Genomic DNA, 18,512 nt, shown 5'->3' on the forward strand with positions numbered 1-18,512 from the left:
AATGGGGCTGGAGAAGAACGTGGGGAAGATGATGCCGAGTTTGGGGTCTTATGTTAAGATGTTAGGACTTTATCTTTAGGGCCATGGGGACCCTTAGAAGAGCTTATGGAAGAGCCTTCCAGGTGTCCTCTAGAGGTCAGAGCAGGGAACAAATCAAGGCTAGAATCCTGGATCCAAGGTAGAAAATTCTTAGGACTTCCTTGGCAGCCCAGTGATTAAGCATCTGCCTTGCAATGTGGGTTTGATCCCTGGGTTGGGGAACTGAGACCCCACATGAGCCCGTGCCTGTAACTACTGAGCCCGAGTGCCACAACTAGAGTCCCTGAGCCCCAAGTCTGCGTGCTGCAACTATGACCCAACACAGAGAAATAAATTAAAAAAAAAAAAGACGGAAAAATTTTGAAGAGTCCAGCCTCCCATTTTCTAGATGGACAAACTGAGTTCCCAAGAGGCTAAGTGACAGGCCCGGTGCCACAAAGCTGGTGAGCAGAGGGGCTGGAACCAGAGTCCAGGTCTCTGGATCTCAAACCAGTGCTTTCTTCTGCCCCTGGAGTTCCTCCCCTCCAAGCGCCAACCTGGGCCAAATCCGGCCCCTCATAGCTCTTCTGAACTAGAGAAATCTTCCATTCCTCACGTACACACAGCCACACTGTCTCAGGAAGCTCGCAATAAATTTTTTTTTTTCAGGCAACGCCTTGCTCCCATCCCTGCAAAACAATGTATTTATTATTGCTAAGCCTTTTCCATCTTTGAGGAGAAAATGCATACCACATGACTCCCCAAAGCTGAGCTGTCCTGGTTTACAAATACAGTACGTTAATAGCTTTGTAAACATTTATTCGGGATGACAGCTGAGGGAAACATGTGGCATTAATTAGAAGGCTCAGCAACTCAGCCTATTAAGAGGGAGTTTAAATCTGAATTAGCTGGCTTTGCCGAGACGAGAGGCTCTGGGGAACAAAACTTCGCTCTAATGCGTTCTGACTCCGTGGACGTGGGGGTGTGTCGGGGTCCATGGGAGTCTCTTAGGGAGGAAGCCTGTGTCATGGTGAGATGGTCGCGGAGTCATGGGGCTGCAAAACGATCAGGGTTAGCCTCCCCAGTGGTCTGCCCTCCTGGGTCCTGAAACTCGCCATGGCTTCAGAGGATGGGAGCGTGCCAGTGCAGGAGACATAAGAGATGTGGGTTTGATCCCTGGGTTGGGAATATCCCCTGAAGGAGGAAATGGCAACCCACTCCAGTATTCTTGTCTGGAGAATCCCATGGACAGAGGAGCCTGGTGGGCTACAGTCCCTGGGGTCGCAAGGAGTCGGACATGACTTAGCAACTGAGCACGCATGTTCCCCACAGAGTTCTCCCATCAGAGCATCCTGACTGTCTCTGCCTTGTGGTACCCATGAGCCTCCTCAGTAAACTGGGTGCTCAGGGAGCCCAGAAGTTGGCCCTATTTCCCACTTCCTCCTTGTCCAGCAAGGCTTGGTTTAAAGTAGATGCTGGAAGGGGTGATTTCATCTCAGCCTCAAGTTCACCAAAGGTTGAAAATTTTGATGTTTGAGATTATCCCCCAATGGTTGTATATCTACACATAGAAGTGTCCTGAGAACATTGAAAGAAGGTGACATTTGTCGCATGACTCTGAACTTATGCCCTATGTTTGGAACATATCTCTTGTTGATATATGAACATCCTTTTATTATTTATTTATTTATTTTTATTATTTATTTTTTAAATAAATCTTTCAATTGGGCTATTCATGAATAGTCCAATGACATTGTTTTGTTGCACCTGGAATGGTGTTCAATATGTTCATTTGTTGTATGCATTAAGCATTAAATCATACCCCAGTTTGTGTGTGATACTGTTCTGACTTTTCTTCATCTGTGAATGTTCCCAAGAGCTTCTAAATACAGAAGGGACCCAGGTCTGCTGTGAACTCTTAGAATCTGGATGGTGCTCTCTGACTGTATGTTGAGGGCATCTATGGAAGAAGGAATGATCTTGGAAAGTCGTGTGTCTTCTCTGGGGCTCAGTTTTATCATCTGTAAAATGGGACGGTAGACACGGAAGGAGGGCTGGGTAGTCAAGGGCTGAGGATGCAGAGAGTTGACTCACAGCATGCTACACAGTTCTGGTTTCTTTTTTTCTTCTTCTTTTTGCAGTCTTTAGTTTCTTTCGTTTATTTATTTGGCTGTGCTGGGTCTTAGTTGAGGCACATGGGATCTTTAGTTGTGGCATGTGGGATCTAGTTCCCTGACCAAGGATCAAACCTGGGCCTCCTGCATTGGGAGCTCAGAGTTTAACCACTGGACCACCAGGGAAGTCCTTACACAGTTCAGGCTTCTGCTCTGCGGCTCTGCCCTCTGCCCTGATGTCATCACCTTTGTCCCCCTGCTCACCCCTTCCTGGTTGAGACAGGCTCCTATCTTCCCAAAACTCCAAGCAAAGCTTCACCTGGTATCTGACTTGGCTGGATGACCCAGAAGCTGATCTGATCCTCTTCCCTTTTGGCTTCATCTCCAAGCCACAACCTTCTCCCTCTCTTCTCTACTCACTGCGCAGGCACTGGAAGTTTGAAGACTTGGTGGTTTTCAAAGATTTTTTTTTTTTTTCCTCCTAGGAAATGAGATCGATAACACAAACAGTGTCTGTTTTACAGACACTCTGGAAGTGGCCCTGGATGAAGTAGGGGTCGGGAGATTTCCTCTCCCTCTCTGGATTCTGGGGTGTTGTAGAGCCTTGATGTTATCCGTATTCTCATTTAATGGATAGAGAACCAGTGGGCTGAGAAGCGCAGTGCCTCTCTGGGCTGAGAAATGGCAGAGCTGGGGCTGGAACATGGCTCTTTTCACTGCATCTTGTCTAAGAGTGCAAGAGTTTAGAAGAGCCTAGAAGTAACTCTGGTAGGGATCATGGGAGATATATACAGGTAGATGGAAGGTAAGAGTGGGTGGCCAGGAGTTAGACTTTCTGGATTCCCATCTTGCCCTCGGCACTTAGAAACTGTGTGCCTGGGCAAGTCCAGTCACCACGCATGGCTGATGGCTACCATATTGGATCACATGGCTCTTGAACACAGGCTGAAACCTAGGAGTACCTGGTTTACAATTCTAGCTCTGTTGCTCATTGGCTGTGAAATTTGGACAAGTTGCTTAATTTCTCTAAAGTTCAGTATCTTTATCTGTAGAGTGAGACTGAAATCGAAGTCACGGCACCTGTCCAGATCATAGTTCCTGGAGCCACCAAGGTCCCCGCCTCTGAGACACAGTCTACAACAGACTGCATCAGAAAGGTGGTGAAGCCTTCCAGAGACTCTTCAGGCATTTTCTGACAATTTCACTGAGCACTCACCCTGTCCTTGGTTTCAAGGTAAAGAGGGGGCTCACTTGGATTCTTCACTGTTGATTCTCTGCTATGTGGACCACAAGTGGTTTTCCTCGATCCTTGGAGTGTGCCATTTCCTGTTGGCTGGCTGACTGCATGAGGGGTGAGGCAGGGGGTGGGGGTAGGCTGGGAGGGAAAGATGGGTGCAGAGGCAGCCCAGCCTGCCCGGCACTAACAGTCTGTCCATCTAATAACAAAGGCCAAGTTCTGGGCCTCTCTTGGCCTTTCTGGTATAGATAATAGACAGTAGCTAAACGCAAGGGCAGAGAAGCCAGTGAATGGAGGACAAGGCCAACCCACGCCAGGGAAATAACTGAGACTAGCAGGCTGTAGGGTCTGAAGGGCTGCCTTTATAAACCCTCCCTGGCCTTTTCCTTGCCTTTCCCCCCACCCCACCCTCTTTGTTTTCTTCCCTATTTTCCCCCCTCTAATGTAGGAAGGAGGAGGTTGCTTTATTTATTCTGAGTGTTTAGGCATTTCTGTGGGTCCTCGCTGTAAGCACTTCACAGTCTCCTCTACCCCAACACTCTCCAGCATCCCATGGATCCCTGCAGATAAGAGTTATGATTTAGAAGTCTTCAATCTTTCCCCAAAGACAACAGGGATGTTTCTCAGAGTTTGGAAGCTCTCCCAGGTTTGCCAGACTCACAGTGAAGCGGGCATCTCAGAGCAGTGCAGGGAGTGGGAAGCTCGGAGATGGCTCCTCAGAGCTGGCCTGGACCACAGTCCACCCATCCTGCTTCTTGCTGAGTCTGCAGCAGGTATAGGAGAGTGACCTTGAGAAAAAAAAATGAGAAAGCAAAGGAAAAGGGCTACTTCTAGACTAGCGCTCTGTCTAGATGGTTCTTGGGTTGGTAAAATGGCAAAACTGAGTTTTCCTTCTATTTTCTCCACCTGGGCCTAGCTTTTCCAAGTACGTCCACAGCAGATTCATGTGTTGGCTCTCTGCTTTCCCAACTCCTTGATGCTGAAGAGGAAGGGTCAGGTATTCCCTGGTGGTCCAGTGGTTAAGGCACCAAGTTTTCACTGCTGAGGGCCCTGATTTGATATCTGGTCAGGAACCTAAGATCCCACAAGCCATGCATGTATAAATGCTAAGTCACTTCAGTCATGTCTGACTCTTTGCGACCCTGTGGACTGTAGCCCACCGGGCTCCTCTGTCCATGGGGATTCTCCAGGCAAGAATACTAGAGTGGGTTGCCAGCCCCTCCTCCAGGGGATCTTTCTGACCCACATCTCTTATGTCTCCTGCATTGACAGGTGGGTTCTATAGCATGGCCAAAAAAAAGGGACTTCCCTGGCAATCCAGTGGTTAAGACTCTGCCTTCCAATGCAGGTGGTTCGAGTTTGATCTCTAGTTGGGGAGCCAAGATCCCACATGCCTTGCAGCCAAGAAAAACCAGACCATAAAACAGAAGCAATATTGTAACAAATTCAATAAAGACTTTAAAAATGGTCTATATCAAAAAAATCTTTAAAAACAAATGGAAAGGAATAAAGAGGCAGGGTCATGTTGAAGACAATGTTTGACGCACACAGGAGAGCAGATAATTTCACGGGACGTGGACCAGACAAGCAGAGGACCTGACTCCAGTTCAGATTCTGCTGCTGACCACAGTGTGACCAGGGTCAAAGACGTCACCCCATTCCTGGCCTCCATTTCGTCATCTCTAAACTGGTAAAAGAGTATTTCTCCTACGTGGAAAGATTTTCAAGGAAATCTTTCTTGGAAAGATAAGACTCCCTCTTTATTTAGTAATATGGAGCCCTGTGTATTTGTAGATGATCCAGGCCTCACCTTTAGTTTTCTTTCCTCTGTAATTTGGGAACTTTGAGGTTCTCCTTTGTAGTAGGATGGAAAGACCAAAGTAATGGCCGTGTAAAGGGCTCTTGGTTAAAAGATGGTAGGAGAGATGTGGAAAGTGTTGTGAACAATCACAGCCCAGACCTCGTTCATGGCCAGGTTCCTAGCTGGGTTCATGGCCGGGTTGATAGCTGGGTTCATAGCCAGGTTCACGGTCAAGTTCATGGCCGCGTTCTGCAGTTTGCCTCCAAGTCCTACTCTTTAAAAGAAGAAATCATTATTGGAGCTGCCAAATCAATATTAAAACCAGTGACTTATGAAAAGACCTGGCAGTCAGCACAGGGAATCTTTTTGCACCTCTTAATTTTGCAGAAGGAAGGGGGCATCTGATCCGGGGCTGGTCTTTCGGTAACACCAAACCCAGAGACGGAAAAAGAGTTTCCCCAGTCAACCGGTCTCATTTCTTGAAGTCTGAGATGATTCACATTGGAAATGTTCCAAGGAGGAAGAAGGATCAGAAACTTTAGTTCCCCATCTTCTATGTGGGAAAAGATGCCCACATGACTGAGTGAAATAAGATGAACTTTCAGAAAATAAGAGCTTTCAGAAATCTAGTGAAGCTCAGTAAACCCATCCTGTTTTTTTTTTTTTCCTTTTGTAAGGGACATTTTACTCAGCACTCTTAGACGCTGCCAATGGGAGGGCATGTTGATCAATCTTTCTGGAGGGCATGTTCTTTAAAAAAACCGAATATGCCCTTGGTCTCAGAAATCCCACTTCTGGGGGATTATCCTGAGGATGTGGTTGGAGAAGTATCTTGAGGTGTGAGGACAAGATGGTGATGTCACAGCAGCATCATTGATGGCAGTGAAAAACCAGAAACTCCCTAAATGCCCACAGTAGGAGATGGCTTGTGAAATTAATCTATAATCTCCCGCTGGAAGATGAAGCAGCTGTTAGAAATTATTTCCTCCTCTTTCTCTCCTTCCCTTCCTCCTTCTTTCCTTCCTTTTTTTTTCTTTCAGTCTTTCCTTATACAAATATTTGTTGAGCGCCTAGTGTGTCCCAGACGCTGTGTCCAAGTGAACTCAGTGCGATAGCTAAGTGGACTGGCATGGAAAGATGTTTATGATGTATTAAGTAATAAACACACAATAAAATAAAATAAAATAAAAGGCTAGTTTCATGGATGTATTATATGATCCCACTCTTTTAAGTATATATATATTTTTTCTTTTTTTGGTTGTGCCATGTGGCATGTGGGATCTTAGATCCCTGACAACGGATTGAACACATGCCCCCTGCAGTGGAAGCGCAGAGTCCTAACCACTGGATGACCAGGGAAGTCCCCTATATATTTGTATGATAGGATATGAAATAGAATGTTTGAAAAGACATGCACCAAAATATCACTGGTCAGTTTTCTTTAGAAGTTGAGATAATAAATGACCATGATCTCTTTAAATCTTTTATATTATCTGCATTGTTAAATTGCTTATGGTGAGATTACATTTCTTAGGTAATTCAAGTTCACTGAGGTTCTGCATGATTTGGCCTCAAACCTGCCCATTGTCTCCTGACCCCCAGCCTGTACCACCCTTGCCACATAGCACCTCTGTCTCTTGAACGTGTCAGGTTTGTCCTGACCTCAGGGCCTTTGCACATGAGGTTCACTCTGCCTGGAATACTCTTTCCTCGGGTCATTGCCAGCTCCTTCTATTTATTTCAGTTTCTACTTAAATACCCCTTCCTCAGAGAGAACATCCCTGCTCACCGAACTAAAATTAGCATGCCCTGTACATTTTATTGCATTTCCCCATTTTAGTGACTTCATAGTGCTTATAAATCTGAAATTCTCTGGATTTTTCTCTAACCTAATTTCTCTCTTTTCCACTTGAATGTCAGTTTTCTGTGCACAGTTGTGTTGTTCAGTCACTCAGTCATGTCAGACTCTTCTGGACCCCATAGACTGCAGCATGCCAGGCTTCCCTGTCTTTCACTGCTTCCTTGTCCTTCACCATGTCCTGGAGCTTGCTGTAACTCACAGGGATCTTGTGTACTTGGTTTCTGGAAGAAAACTTGACCTATAACAAGAAATCAATAAATATTTGTGGAGTGAACAAATTCTGGGAAATATATATATTCTAAAAAGAATTATTTTTCAACAGTCCTCCTTTGTTGCTTACTAGAGACATGTAGGAAAGTGGTAACTTACAGCTGGAAGATTCTCTCTACTCAGCCAGTGTACTGTTTCTGAACTTGCAAGTGACCTTGTGTTGCAAGGTACCTGTACTACTGAGCATGCTGTGCCCAAGAGTTGGCATCTACCCAGCTGGAAGGAGACACTTGAATCCTCACCCACAGATGGTACCCCAATGTCTCGTTTATAGCTTAGGAGCTTTAGTTACCCAAGTTGTAACTCTTGCTCTGTGGGTAATTTGCTGTGTGACATCTCTCAAGTTTTGGAACCTCTCTGGGCTGCAGTTTTCCCCTGTGTGTAGTGATCTTATCCATTTCCAGATCTATCAGGCTGCTACAGCATCAGTAAGCTAAAGTCACACCATCAGTGCCCTTTCACAACTGTCTTATTCCTTATTGGGAATCATTATTCCCATTGTAAACCTCTCAGACCAGGCTAGGATAGCAGAAAGGGAAAAGAATAATATTATTTGAGCAACTCCTGAATGAATGCTATGTTAACTTCATGACAACATCCTGAGGCATGGTTATGCCCATCTTGCTATTGCTTAGTTGCAGAATTGTGTCCTACTCTTTTGCAACCCCATGGACTGTAGCCCACCAGGCTCCTCTGTCCATGGGATTTCCCAGGCAAGAATACTGGAGTGGGTTGCCACACCCTTCTCCAACGGATCTTCCCAACCCAGGGATCAAACCTACATCTCCTGCATTGCAGGAGGATTCTTTACTGCTGAGCCACCAGGGAAGCCCTATGCCCATCTTATAGATGAGGAAAATGGAGGTAATGTCTTACCCAGGAACTCAGAATGAACAAGGGGCAAAGAAAGACTTGACTCTTTATCTATTACTATGATAACATCGAGGCAGGTCACCTCCAAGTTATTATGACACACAGTTCTTAATGGATGCTAATTTCCTTGACAACCAAGCCAGGTTGCTGAGCAACAGAGACTGACAAAGCCCTAAACAGCCAGCTCCCTCTATATCTGCTAGAATTATTTTTCTAATAATTCTAATAACAAAGGAAAAGATTTAAGGAAAAAACTTTGCAATAATCCATGTCTTGGGCAGCCTTGGGCAGATATTCTATCAAAACCCTTCTGTGAATCAAGTCAGTTTGTTTACTTACCATCAGGGTCCATCCAGCTTAGTTCCAAGAGGGGAGTTATAGTTCAAAGGAGGCCAACTCTGGGGAGGCTAGCGCTATTGGCATTGAACTGGAGGCCCAGATCTTTCATTGCAAGGTCAAGGGTTCTTGGTCTCGGCAGGTGGAGGGGAAGAGAGTGAACTCCGGCCTTTATTTTTATTTGCCTATTTATTTATATTAAGGTGAAATTGACATAAAATTAGCCATTAAAATCTTTTTCCTAGTTTTTTTTATTGGATTATAATTGCTTTAAAATGTTGTGTTAGTTTCTGCTGTATCGCACAATGAATCAGCTATATGTATATATATATATATATATATATATCCCTTCCTTCTTGAGCTTCCCTTCCACCCCCACATTCCACCCTTCTAGGTCCTCACAGAGCATCAAACTGAGTTCCCTGTTTTCAACTCCTTTGGGCATATACCCAGGAGTGGAATTGGTGGGCCACATGGTGAGGAGCCTGGTGGGCTACAGTCCATGGGGTCACAAAGAGTCGGATACAACTGAGCGATTGATACACACACACAAACACACACATACACACACGGTGATGCCATGTTTAACTTTTTGAGGATCTGCTACATCGCTTTCCAGAGTGACTTCTACACCTTCCACTCCTATATACAAGCATTCCAATTTCTCCACATCTTCACCAGCTCATCATGTTTTATTTTCTTACTTACAACCATCCTAATGGGTGTGAAGTGGTGTCTTATTACAGTAGTGATGTGTATTTCCGTAATGCGTAGTAATGTGGAACATAATTTCACGTGCTTATTGGCCATTTGTGTATCTTCTTCGCAGAAATGTCCATTCAAAAGTCCCTGGCCCAATTTTTAATCAGGTTGTTCGTGATTTTGTTGTCAGGCTCTAAGCTTTCCTGACCTCATCAGCTGTGCTGCTGTGGGGCCCATCGGTGAAGCTGCCAGATGCAAAGGAGACCTGCCTAGATAATCCCCGGACAAAACAGACTCAGGAAATGAAGATAGGCTGCCCGGGTGAGTCTAACGTTTTGAGTTTGGCCAAACTTGCAAAAAATTAAGAAGCCTTCCCTTTATAGAATGCTAGAAAGACTTCTGCAATTCTGGCTAAAAAAAAACCACTCTCATTGTAGGACACAAGCAGTTCTCATTATGAGAACATTCTACACCCTTAAGTCCCTTTAATCACTTCTAACACTCTCTCTTTATCTCTCATATGGAAACAATATGTCCTATTTTCCATACGCTGTAATTATCCCCTTTGATAAACCATGTGCAGAAACATGTCCAACACGCCAAGTATTACCCACCTGGCCCATTTACATAGACTCCCCCTCCCTTTAGATTTTGCTTCATGTGTTTTTACAGCCATATTACACAGCATCAGTCAGAGAGACAGTGAACGGAAAATGTAGCGTGATTCCAAATTTCTCCCTCTCCTTTCATCTTCTGCTTCTTCCCTGTAATTCCATTAACCCGTCACACCAAGCAAACAAAACTTTGGAGCCAGGGAGATCTCTCAACACCTCTGATGGAGGGTGTAGGTCTCATTCTGTCTTGGCACCAGAAAGTCCTTGGAAGTCTGGGAGGAAGGCCCATCTTAGCTCACCTCCAGCCACGGCCATGAGGTTGGAGTGAGGCTCCCGGCACCAACCTTATTGGAAAATGAATTCCAGTCTCTGGAGTTTGATCCGTTCTGCTAGACTCTTGAGTCTTTTCGGAAAGCCGTGGATTGCAGTGACAAGACCTCTGGTTTTGGAATTATAAGGCTCTATGCTAAATCATGAGTTTACTATTTTAACGGATTTGGGACCGGGGATGAATGAGTCATTCTTGGACCCAGTTTGTTGGTCTTTAAAATGGGGATAACATCCTTGCCCACTCTACAGTGTTTGTGTATTATAATGATGGCCAGTCTTTTATTTTATTTTTTTAAGTTTTTTTTTTTTTTTTTTTTGATGTGGATCATTTTTAAAGTCTTTCCCTTCTCCAACGGATCTTCCCAACCCAGGATTGAACCCAGGTCTCCTGCACTGCAGGTAGATTCTTTACCAGCTGAGCCATCAGTGAAACCCATTTTTAAAGTCTTTATTGAATTCATGATAGTTTTGCTTCTGTTTTATGTTTTGTTTTTTTATTGGCCACGAGGCACGTGGGAGCTTAGCTCCCCGACCAGGGATCAAAGCCACATCCCCTTCATTGGAAGGCAAAATCTTAACCACTGGCCCACCAGGGAAGTCCCATGATGGCCAGTCTTGATTAAGTACTAATGTGCTGAGCACTGGGTGAAATGTTTCATAACTTAAAAGTGTAACCCTTGCCACAGTTTTACCCACATGCCCCTTTCAGCTCCATTTTACAGATGCAGAGACTGAGACTTAGGGACATTACTTTAACTTGGCCAGATGGACAAAGCTGGCCCTTGGGGGAGCTGGGGTGAGCACCCCGTCTCCTTGGTGTCACTATCCTCTGTGGCCTCCTCTCTCTCTGGTGACATAAAGTGTGTCCCTTTCCAGCCCATGGTAGCTGGGAAGTGCAGAGTTCTGAGCGTGTAGTAAGTAGGCTCTGTTTACCCCTTTCCTTCTCTTTCTTCCTCAGAATGAATCTTCCATCGGGGGCCTTTCTTGAAGACCAAAGTTCAGGAGGGCAAGGCAGAGTTCTGTATGGGATTTGCTTAACGTTGCCAAAGGCTTTCAAAGGTTTCGGGGGTCTACAAAGCCCCTGAAGAATTTGGCTTGGAGCAGTTTTCCCCTTCATTTCTAAATCCACGAGCAGATTAGGCAAAATGGAATCCGTATGTTTCTGATTCATTTACACTTAACTCATCAAAATGTTCCTTTTTATGAGCTATTTGATGTCCAGAAAGCCTTTTGAGTAGATTTTATAAGCCTTTTAAAGACTTTGCTCTTAGAAACAGGCGGTTGCATTTTGCCAAGAATAAACAAACTTGAACCTCAAAAGTGCTGAGCTCGCCAAGGATCCTGATGCCAGAGGGCAAATTTGCGAAGTCACCCCTTCCTCACTCCTGACACCTTCTTCCATTTCTTCAGCTAGCCCCCCTGCCCTCCAATCTTGGCCTCTCTGCTCTATTTGCAGAACTTTTTTACCCCAGTTCCAAACATTTGCACCTCCTTGCAACACACTTATTTTGTAGCCACTTATCCTAGCTGGGGCAGCCCCCAAGTGTTTCTTCCCTACCTGCCTGGGTGCAATTGAGAACACATGAAAAGATGCAGTTAATCCCCAGTAGCTTGGAAATCAGTCCTGATACGCTTAGAAGCTCCCACTGACCACACTGTGTAGCTGGAATATAATAGCCTTGTTTTGCTTTCCCTGTATTTCTTTTTTTAAGGTGGTTGTTGTTTTTCAGTTGCTCAGTCGTGTCTGACTCTTTGCAACCCCATGGACTGCAGCACGCCAGGCTTCCCTGTCCCTCACCATCTCCCAGGGTTTGCTCAAACTCATGTCCATTGAGTCTGTGATGCCAGCCAACTATCTCATCCTCTGGCAGCCCCTTCTCCTCCTGCCCTCAATCTTCCCCAGCATCAGGGTCTTTTCCAATGAGTCAGCTCTTCGCATCAGGTAGAGAAAGTACTGGGGCTTCAGCTTCAGTATCAGTCCTTCCAATGAATATTCAGGGTTGATTTCTCTTAAGATTGACTGGTTTGATCTCCTTGTGGTCCAAGGGACCTTCAGGAGTCTTATCCAGCACCACAGTTTGAGAGCCTCAGTTTTTCAGTTTTCAGCCTTTATGGTCCACCTCTCACACCTGTACATGACTACTGGGAAAAACATAGCTTTGACTATACAGACCTTTGCCTTTCATTTATGGAGGTGATACTGGATATATGTATAGAAGAGTGATGTGCGATTTCCTTGGGAGAGTAAATAAAGATTTAAGAAAAAATATAGTAAGCAAATGATTATAGAGATGCTGAAGTTGGCAAAACTTTTGAAGGCAGCACCCAAAGGATTGATGTTTGGGAGACATACATCAAGTCCATTTTACAGGTGATGAAATTGAGTCTTAGCAAAAAGTCACAGGCTCAAGAGATAGGCCAGGGTCAAGTTTAGACCTCAAGTGTACTGGTGAGCTTTAGTTGTTCAGATCATGTCCTGGATGGTATTTTCTTTTTTTTTTTTTTTCTTTCTTTTTTTTTTTCTTTTATTTTGTTGTTTTTTTTTTTTTTTCTTTTTTTTTCTTTTTTTTTTTTTTTTTTTGTTTTCTTTCTTTTTTTTGTATTTTCTTTGTTATTTCTGGATGGTATTTTCTTGGACATCTTTAATGTGTTTAGTGGTTTTGTACTGGGCCTGGGCCATGCCTCCAAATGGCCACCACACTCTTACTACTGGAGGGAGGAGGGAGTGAATAAGCAAGTGAATGAATGAATGAATGAAATATTTGATGGCTTCTTTCCAAATTCCTGACGTGAAGAAAGAAAGAGATCTTAGAAGAGACCAGGCCAGGCTAAGCTAGAACCTAAGTGGATCTTAACTGCTCCAAAATATAGAGGTGCTTTTAGTCTTAGACCAATGGTTGTCAACTGGTGGGTGGTTTGGGGACACTCTTTTGCCTGGGGATGTTTGGAAATTTCTGGAGATGTTATTTATTTATTTATCTTTTATTTTATTTATTTGGCTGTTCAGGGTCTTAGTTGTGGCACACAGGATCTTCAATCTTCCTTGTGGCATGTGGGATCTATTGATAGTTCCCAGACCAGGGATCCAACCTGGGCCCCATGTATTGGGAGCATGGAGTCCTAGCCACTGGACTACTAGGGAAGTCCCCGGGGATGTTATTAGTTGTCATCATGGAGGGGGTGTTTGGATCTGGTGGATATAAGTCACGGATGCTTCTAAATATTCTATAGTGCACAGAGCATGCCCCAGAATGAAGAATTATACAGAATGTTAATAGTGCCCAGGCTGAGAAACTGTTTTAAGTAACTGATGGAATGATGGAGACTTGAAAATAGAGAGGGTCTGAGGATATTTTGAAGAATCTAGTCTTGCTGAGTACTTAGAAATACTTTTTTTTTTTTCTTATTGGCTGGCTGTCACATCGTGAGCTCTCTCACATTTTAGTTTGCTGATTGGTGCAGGTATGTATTTATAAACTAAGATATTGATAGACAGGAGTAGTCATTTGTTTATATCATAATCTCTGTTCATCACTGTGATAGTCCAAAAGCATGTTTGACTCCTGTATCCACAGTTTATACCTTCAATTGCCCGGTAGAAGCCCTGTGGATTTCTACAAGTGTTTTTTTCTTTTTTTTGGTTTTGTTTTTAAATTTTTATTATTTTTTGGCCACACAATATGGCATCATAGGGCTCTTCATTCCTCAATCAGGGATCGAACCCTCACCCCCCCTGCAGTGGAAGCATGGAATTTTAACCACTGGACTGCCAGAGAAGTCCCTGTTTTGTTTTAGAAGGGAGTATCTGTGATGAAATATTTCTGGATAACTTTGAAATTATTTTGTCTGTTAGTGCTTTGGATGCTGGCCAGAAACTTAAAGACAACTTGGTACCTACATTAAAGAACCAATCAGAGGCAGTAGTAATGGTCTCTTTGCATGTTTATCTCTTGAACCAGGCCATATGCATCTAGAGAGCAGGGGTTATATTCTTTTCATGGCTATTCCCTCAGGACCTGATGTCTTGTCAGTCATCTAAGAAGGGCTGAGTGAATGTTATTTAAATTAATGTATCATATTTGTTAGGCTTCCCTGGTAGCTCAGCTGGTAAAGAATCCACCTGTAATGCAGGAGACCTCGATTGGATTCCTGGGCTGGGAAGATCCCCTGGAGAAGGGATAGGCTACCCTCTGCAAGATTCATGGCCTTTCTTGGTGGCTCAGATGGTAAAGAACCCGCCTGCAATGTAGGAGACCCGGGTTCGATCCCTGGTTGTGAAGATTTTCCGGAGAAGGGAATGGCAACCCACTCCAGTATTCTTGCCTGGAGGATCCCCATGGACAGAAGAGCCTGGCAGGCTATAGTTCATGGGGCCTCAAAGAGTTGGACACGACTGAGCAACTAAGCATAATATAGCACATCATATTTCTTTTATTTATTTTTATTTTAGTTAATTAATTTATTTTACTTGGAGGCTAATTACAATATTGTAGTGGTTTTTGCCATACAGTGACATGAATCAGCCATGGGTGTACATATGTCTGCATCCTGAACCCCCCTCTCCCCTCCCTCCCCATCCCACCCCTCAGGGTTGTCCCAGTGCCCTGGCTTTGAGTACCTTGTTTCCCGCATCGAGCTTGGACTGGTGATCTATTTCACATATGGTAATATACATGTTTCAATGCTATTCTCTCAAATCATCCCACCCTCACCTTCTCCCTCAGAGTCCAAAATTCTGTTCTTTATATCTGTGTCTCTTTTGCTGTCTCGCATATAGGGTCATCATAACCATCTTTCTAAATTCCATATATATGCGTTAATACACTGTATTGGTGTTTTTCTTTCTGACTTACTTCACTCTGTATAATAGGCTCCAGTTTCATCCACCTCATTAAAACTGATTCAGATGCATTCCTTTTTAATAGCTAAGTGATATTCCATTGTGTATATGTACCACAGCTTTCTTATCCATTTGTCTGGTGATGGGCATTTAGGTTGCTTCCATGTCCTGGCTATTGTAAACAGTGCTGCGATGAACATTGGGGTACATGTGTCTCTTTCAGTTCTAGTTTCCTCGGTGTGTTATGTCCGGCAGTGGGATTGCTGGGTCATATGGCAGTTCTATTTTCAGTTTTTTAAGGAATCCCCACACTGTTCTCCTTAGTGGCTGTACTAGTTTACATTCCCACCAACAGTATAAGAGGGTTCCCTTTCTCTGCACCCTCTCCAGCATTTATTGTTTGTAGATTTTTTTGATAGCAGCCATTCTGACCGGTGTGATATGGTACCTCATTGTGGTTTTGATTTGCATTTCTCTGATAATGAGTGAGCACATCATATTTCTTAAGCTCACATTCTGTGTCAATACTGAGCTGTGATATTTCTCTCTTATAAGAAAACTGATGTCCAGGAGGGTTAAGTTACTTACTCAAGTTCATACAGCTGGATCTGTGGAAGAAGACACCAAGAAGTATTATTGATGGAAGTTAGCTGGCCTTTGCATCCCATTGAAAAAGACTATGTGCCTCAGACATAGAGAACAAGTGTATGGATAACAAGAGGGAGATGGGAGGTGGGATGGATTGGGAGATTGGGATTTACATATATACACCATCGATACTAGGTATAAAATAACTAATGAGAACCTACTGTATCAGCATTGAGCCTACTCAGTGCTCTGTGGTGACCTAAATGGGAAAAAAATCCAGAAAAGAGGGGCTAGATGTAAGCATCTAGCTGATTCACTTTGCTGTACAGTATAAACCAACACAACATTGTAAAGCTACCATACATCAACAAAAATTAATTACAAAATAAAAAAAATAATAAAAAGATAAAGTCAATGAATAAACAACCAAAAAAAAAAAGAGTAAGTGTCTTGTTAAAGGCTTTGTGAGACTGAGTTCTCTGCTGCCAATTAGAATACTTATCCATCATAATAAATGAAAATCTTAACAGTGAGAGAAAACAAAAGGACAGAAAAGCAAAAGAGTGTCACCCAGGGCACTGACTTTTTAAAAAATATTAAATTTACTTATTTTTAATTGGAGGATAATTGCTTTACAATATTGTGTTGGTTTCTTCAAACATCAACATAAATTACCCTCCCTCCCCAGCCCACTCCTCTAGGTTGTTACAGAGCACCAGTCTGAGTTCCCTGAGTCATACAGCAAATTCCCATTGGCTATCTTTTACATGTGGTAATTGGTATGTTTCCATGCTGCTCTCTCCATAATATCCCATCCTCTTCAGGGCATTGACTTTGAGGGACCTGAGTCCTGGATCATTCTGAGTATCTTTGGGGGAACTTACTCTCTAAGAATCTCCATCTCTTCATCCCTAAAAGGGGTACCCTCAGAGTACTTGGCTCAGAAGCTTGTCCTGAAGGTCAACTGAAGTGACATGTATAAAACCCAGGTGCTGGGTAGGTAGGAAGAACTCTGTAACAATGCAAGCTCTTATAATATGTACATGTGTGTGTGACTTTTTTTTTTTTTAAAGGAACAACATTTTGCCTTGTGAAGACTAATAGGAAAAGAGCAGTCGAGTGTAGAAAGAGAGAAAGCCTACTTTCCTTCCCCTCTAATACTGTGAAAAATTAGCTCTTTTGCTTAAGAGCCCACAGACCCTTGAGGAAAGTAAGACATAAAACATGAGCAGAGAGCAGACTCTGGGAAAATGCCATCTTTTTATTGGCACTATTAGAGGAAAATATATGAACTGTATAATACCATCATAAATACAGTTATTTGTAACGTCAAAGTAACAATGCTGGCCACAGTGTTTGTCTCTTTCATTCCTTCCCCTTGAAATGCTTCATAACCAAGCATAAAATCACAGGAAAATGTGAATAATATTTTCATTCATTAGAGGTTCATAATGATATATTAGTAATGTTATCCTGTGTTCTTTAGTACGAGGTTCTTTGCTTCTCTGCAAGAATATTAGTTCCTCTTTTTGTCTAAGCGGCAAAGCTTTTTCATTTAAAAACATTTTTAGAAGAATGAGGTGCTGGAGTGCATATCTTGACAAACCATCAAATGGCTCTCACACCCTCCCCCACCCCCCATTCCAGTTGGCATGGGAACCTGCCATTCCCACCAAGGAAGCCAGCTGGGAGGAAGCCATAACTTATTGGAACAGAGTTATCAAAGTTTGCTTTGAAAAGGAAAAAAATTGTTAGTGAACTTTGCTCTTTTGTTTTTCTCTCTTTTTCTGCCTGTTAAACACACACACACACACACACACACACACATAAATATATAAATGTATATATATATATATAAAAAATGTTCAGACATCTGGTCAACTCAGCATTTCATGGACACAATGCATGTGTCTCAGAACATCTGGTCGACCCAGAGAAGAAGATACACATATATATACCACTTCCCCCCACTCTTCTAAACAACACATTAAGGGATGTCTGAGTTCCTGAGAGATGCAGTGTGTTGATCAGGTAATAATTTCTAAGAATAAGGACAATACTCTAAAATCTTGGGATTAAAATGATTTGTTTGCCTCCATTTTAAAAAGTTTAATGTGTGTTTGTGCCCTGTGACCAAATCTGTTTTGGATTTCACTCTAAGCTGGAGCAGACTGTAATAGTTCCCCCTAACTTCAAGGTTTCTTTATTCTAGGAGAGGAGTCTAGTGAATTATTTTAGCTTGTGGGGGAAAATCGTTTTTTCTTTAAGTTTACAGTAAAGACTAGAATTGAAATATTGCGTTCATGAATGGGGAGGTGGGGTGGGACTTGGTGGTAATTGTGTGTGTGACTTGGGAGTGAATTTTTTGTTTTGTTTTAATTTTTATGTATTTTTTTTCTGGCCATGCCGTGCAGCTTATGGGATCTTGGTTCCCAGACCAGAGGTAGAACCCGAGCCCTGGCAGTGAAAGCTCGGAGTCCTAGCCACTGGACTGCCAGGGAATTTCTGAGAAGTGAGTTTTTAATACCAGAACATTTACATTTGAAGCAAAAATTGAAAGAAAGCAAGTTTCCCTTTCTCTCTCCCCTTCTCCCTTATATGAAAGGTATACATACGGACTCTATAAAATTCGGAAAATAGGCAAAGTAGGAAGAAAAAAAAAATCACCTATAATCTAACAGATCTCTCTAACAGAGAGATCACCATTAGCAGACATTTTGATTTATTTCCTTCAGGTTGAGATAATGCTATACATACAATTTTAAGTCATTTTTCACGTACTGTCACATCATAAGCATTTTTTCCTGTCATTAAGTATTCATTAGAGTCATAATTTAAAATGTTTTTGAAATACATGATTATACTACGATTTTACTTAAGCATTTTTAATTGATGGATATTTAGCTTTAAAACAACTTTATGATAAAC

The 18,512-nt window shown here is 42.9% G+C and overlaps 2 long non-coding RNA genes across 3 annotated transcripts in view; one reads left to right on the plus strand and one right to left on the minus strand.

The window, feature by feature from the left end:
• Positions 1-3,711: 3,711 nt before the first annotated feature.
• LOC145525162 (uncharacterized) lies at positions 3,712-8,051 on the minus strand. Of its 2 annotated transcripts, XR_014068069.1 has the most exons (5): positions 7,401-8,016; positions 7,060-7,269; positions 5,180-5,439; positions 4,031-4,157; positions 3,712-3,929 (listed from the first exon to the last, which is right to left on the minus strand). It is a non-coding gene; the product is annotated as an uncharacterized LOC145525162 (long non-coding RNA). The 2 variants fall into 2 exon arrangements; XR_014068068.1 differs by lacking the exon at positions 5,180-5,439 and having other exon boundaries at positions 7,401-8,051.
• A 259-nt stretch (positions 8,052-8,310) lies between these two features.
• Positions 8,311-18,512, plus strand: part of LOC145525161 (uncharacterized) — a 98,232-nt gene continuing 88,030 nt past the window's right edge. The window contains exons 1-2 of the long non-coding RNA XR_014068067.1: positions 8,311-8,495; positions 9,403-9,533. This is a non-coding gene — a long non-coding RNA (uncharacterized LOC145525161). The remainder of the gene's footprint in view (positions 8,496-9,402; positions 9,534-18,512) is intronic.

Source organism: Giraffa tippelskirchi, chromosome 11 (genome assembly GCF_054371585.1).
Source record: "Giraffa tippelskirchi isolate mGirTip1 chromosome 11, T2T-mGirTip1v1.2.pri, whole genome shotgun sequence".
Taxonomy (NCBI): domain Eukaryota; kingdom Metazoa; phylum Chordata; class Mammalia; order Artiodactyla; family Giraffidae; genus Giraffa; species Giraffa tippelskirchi.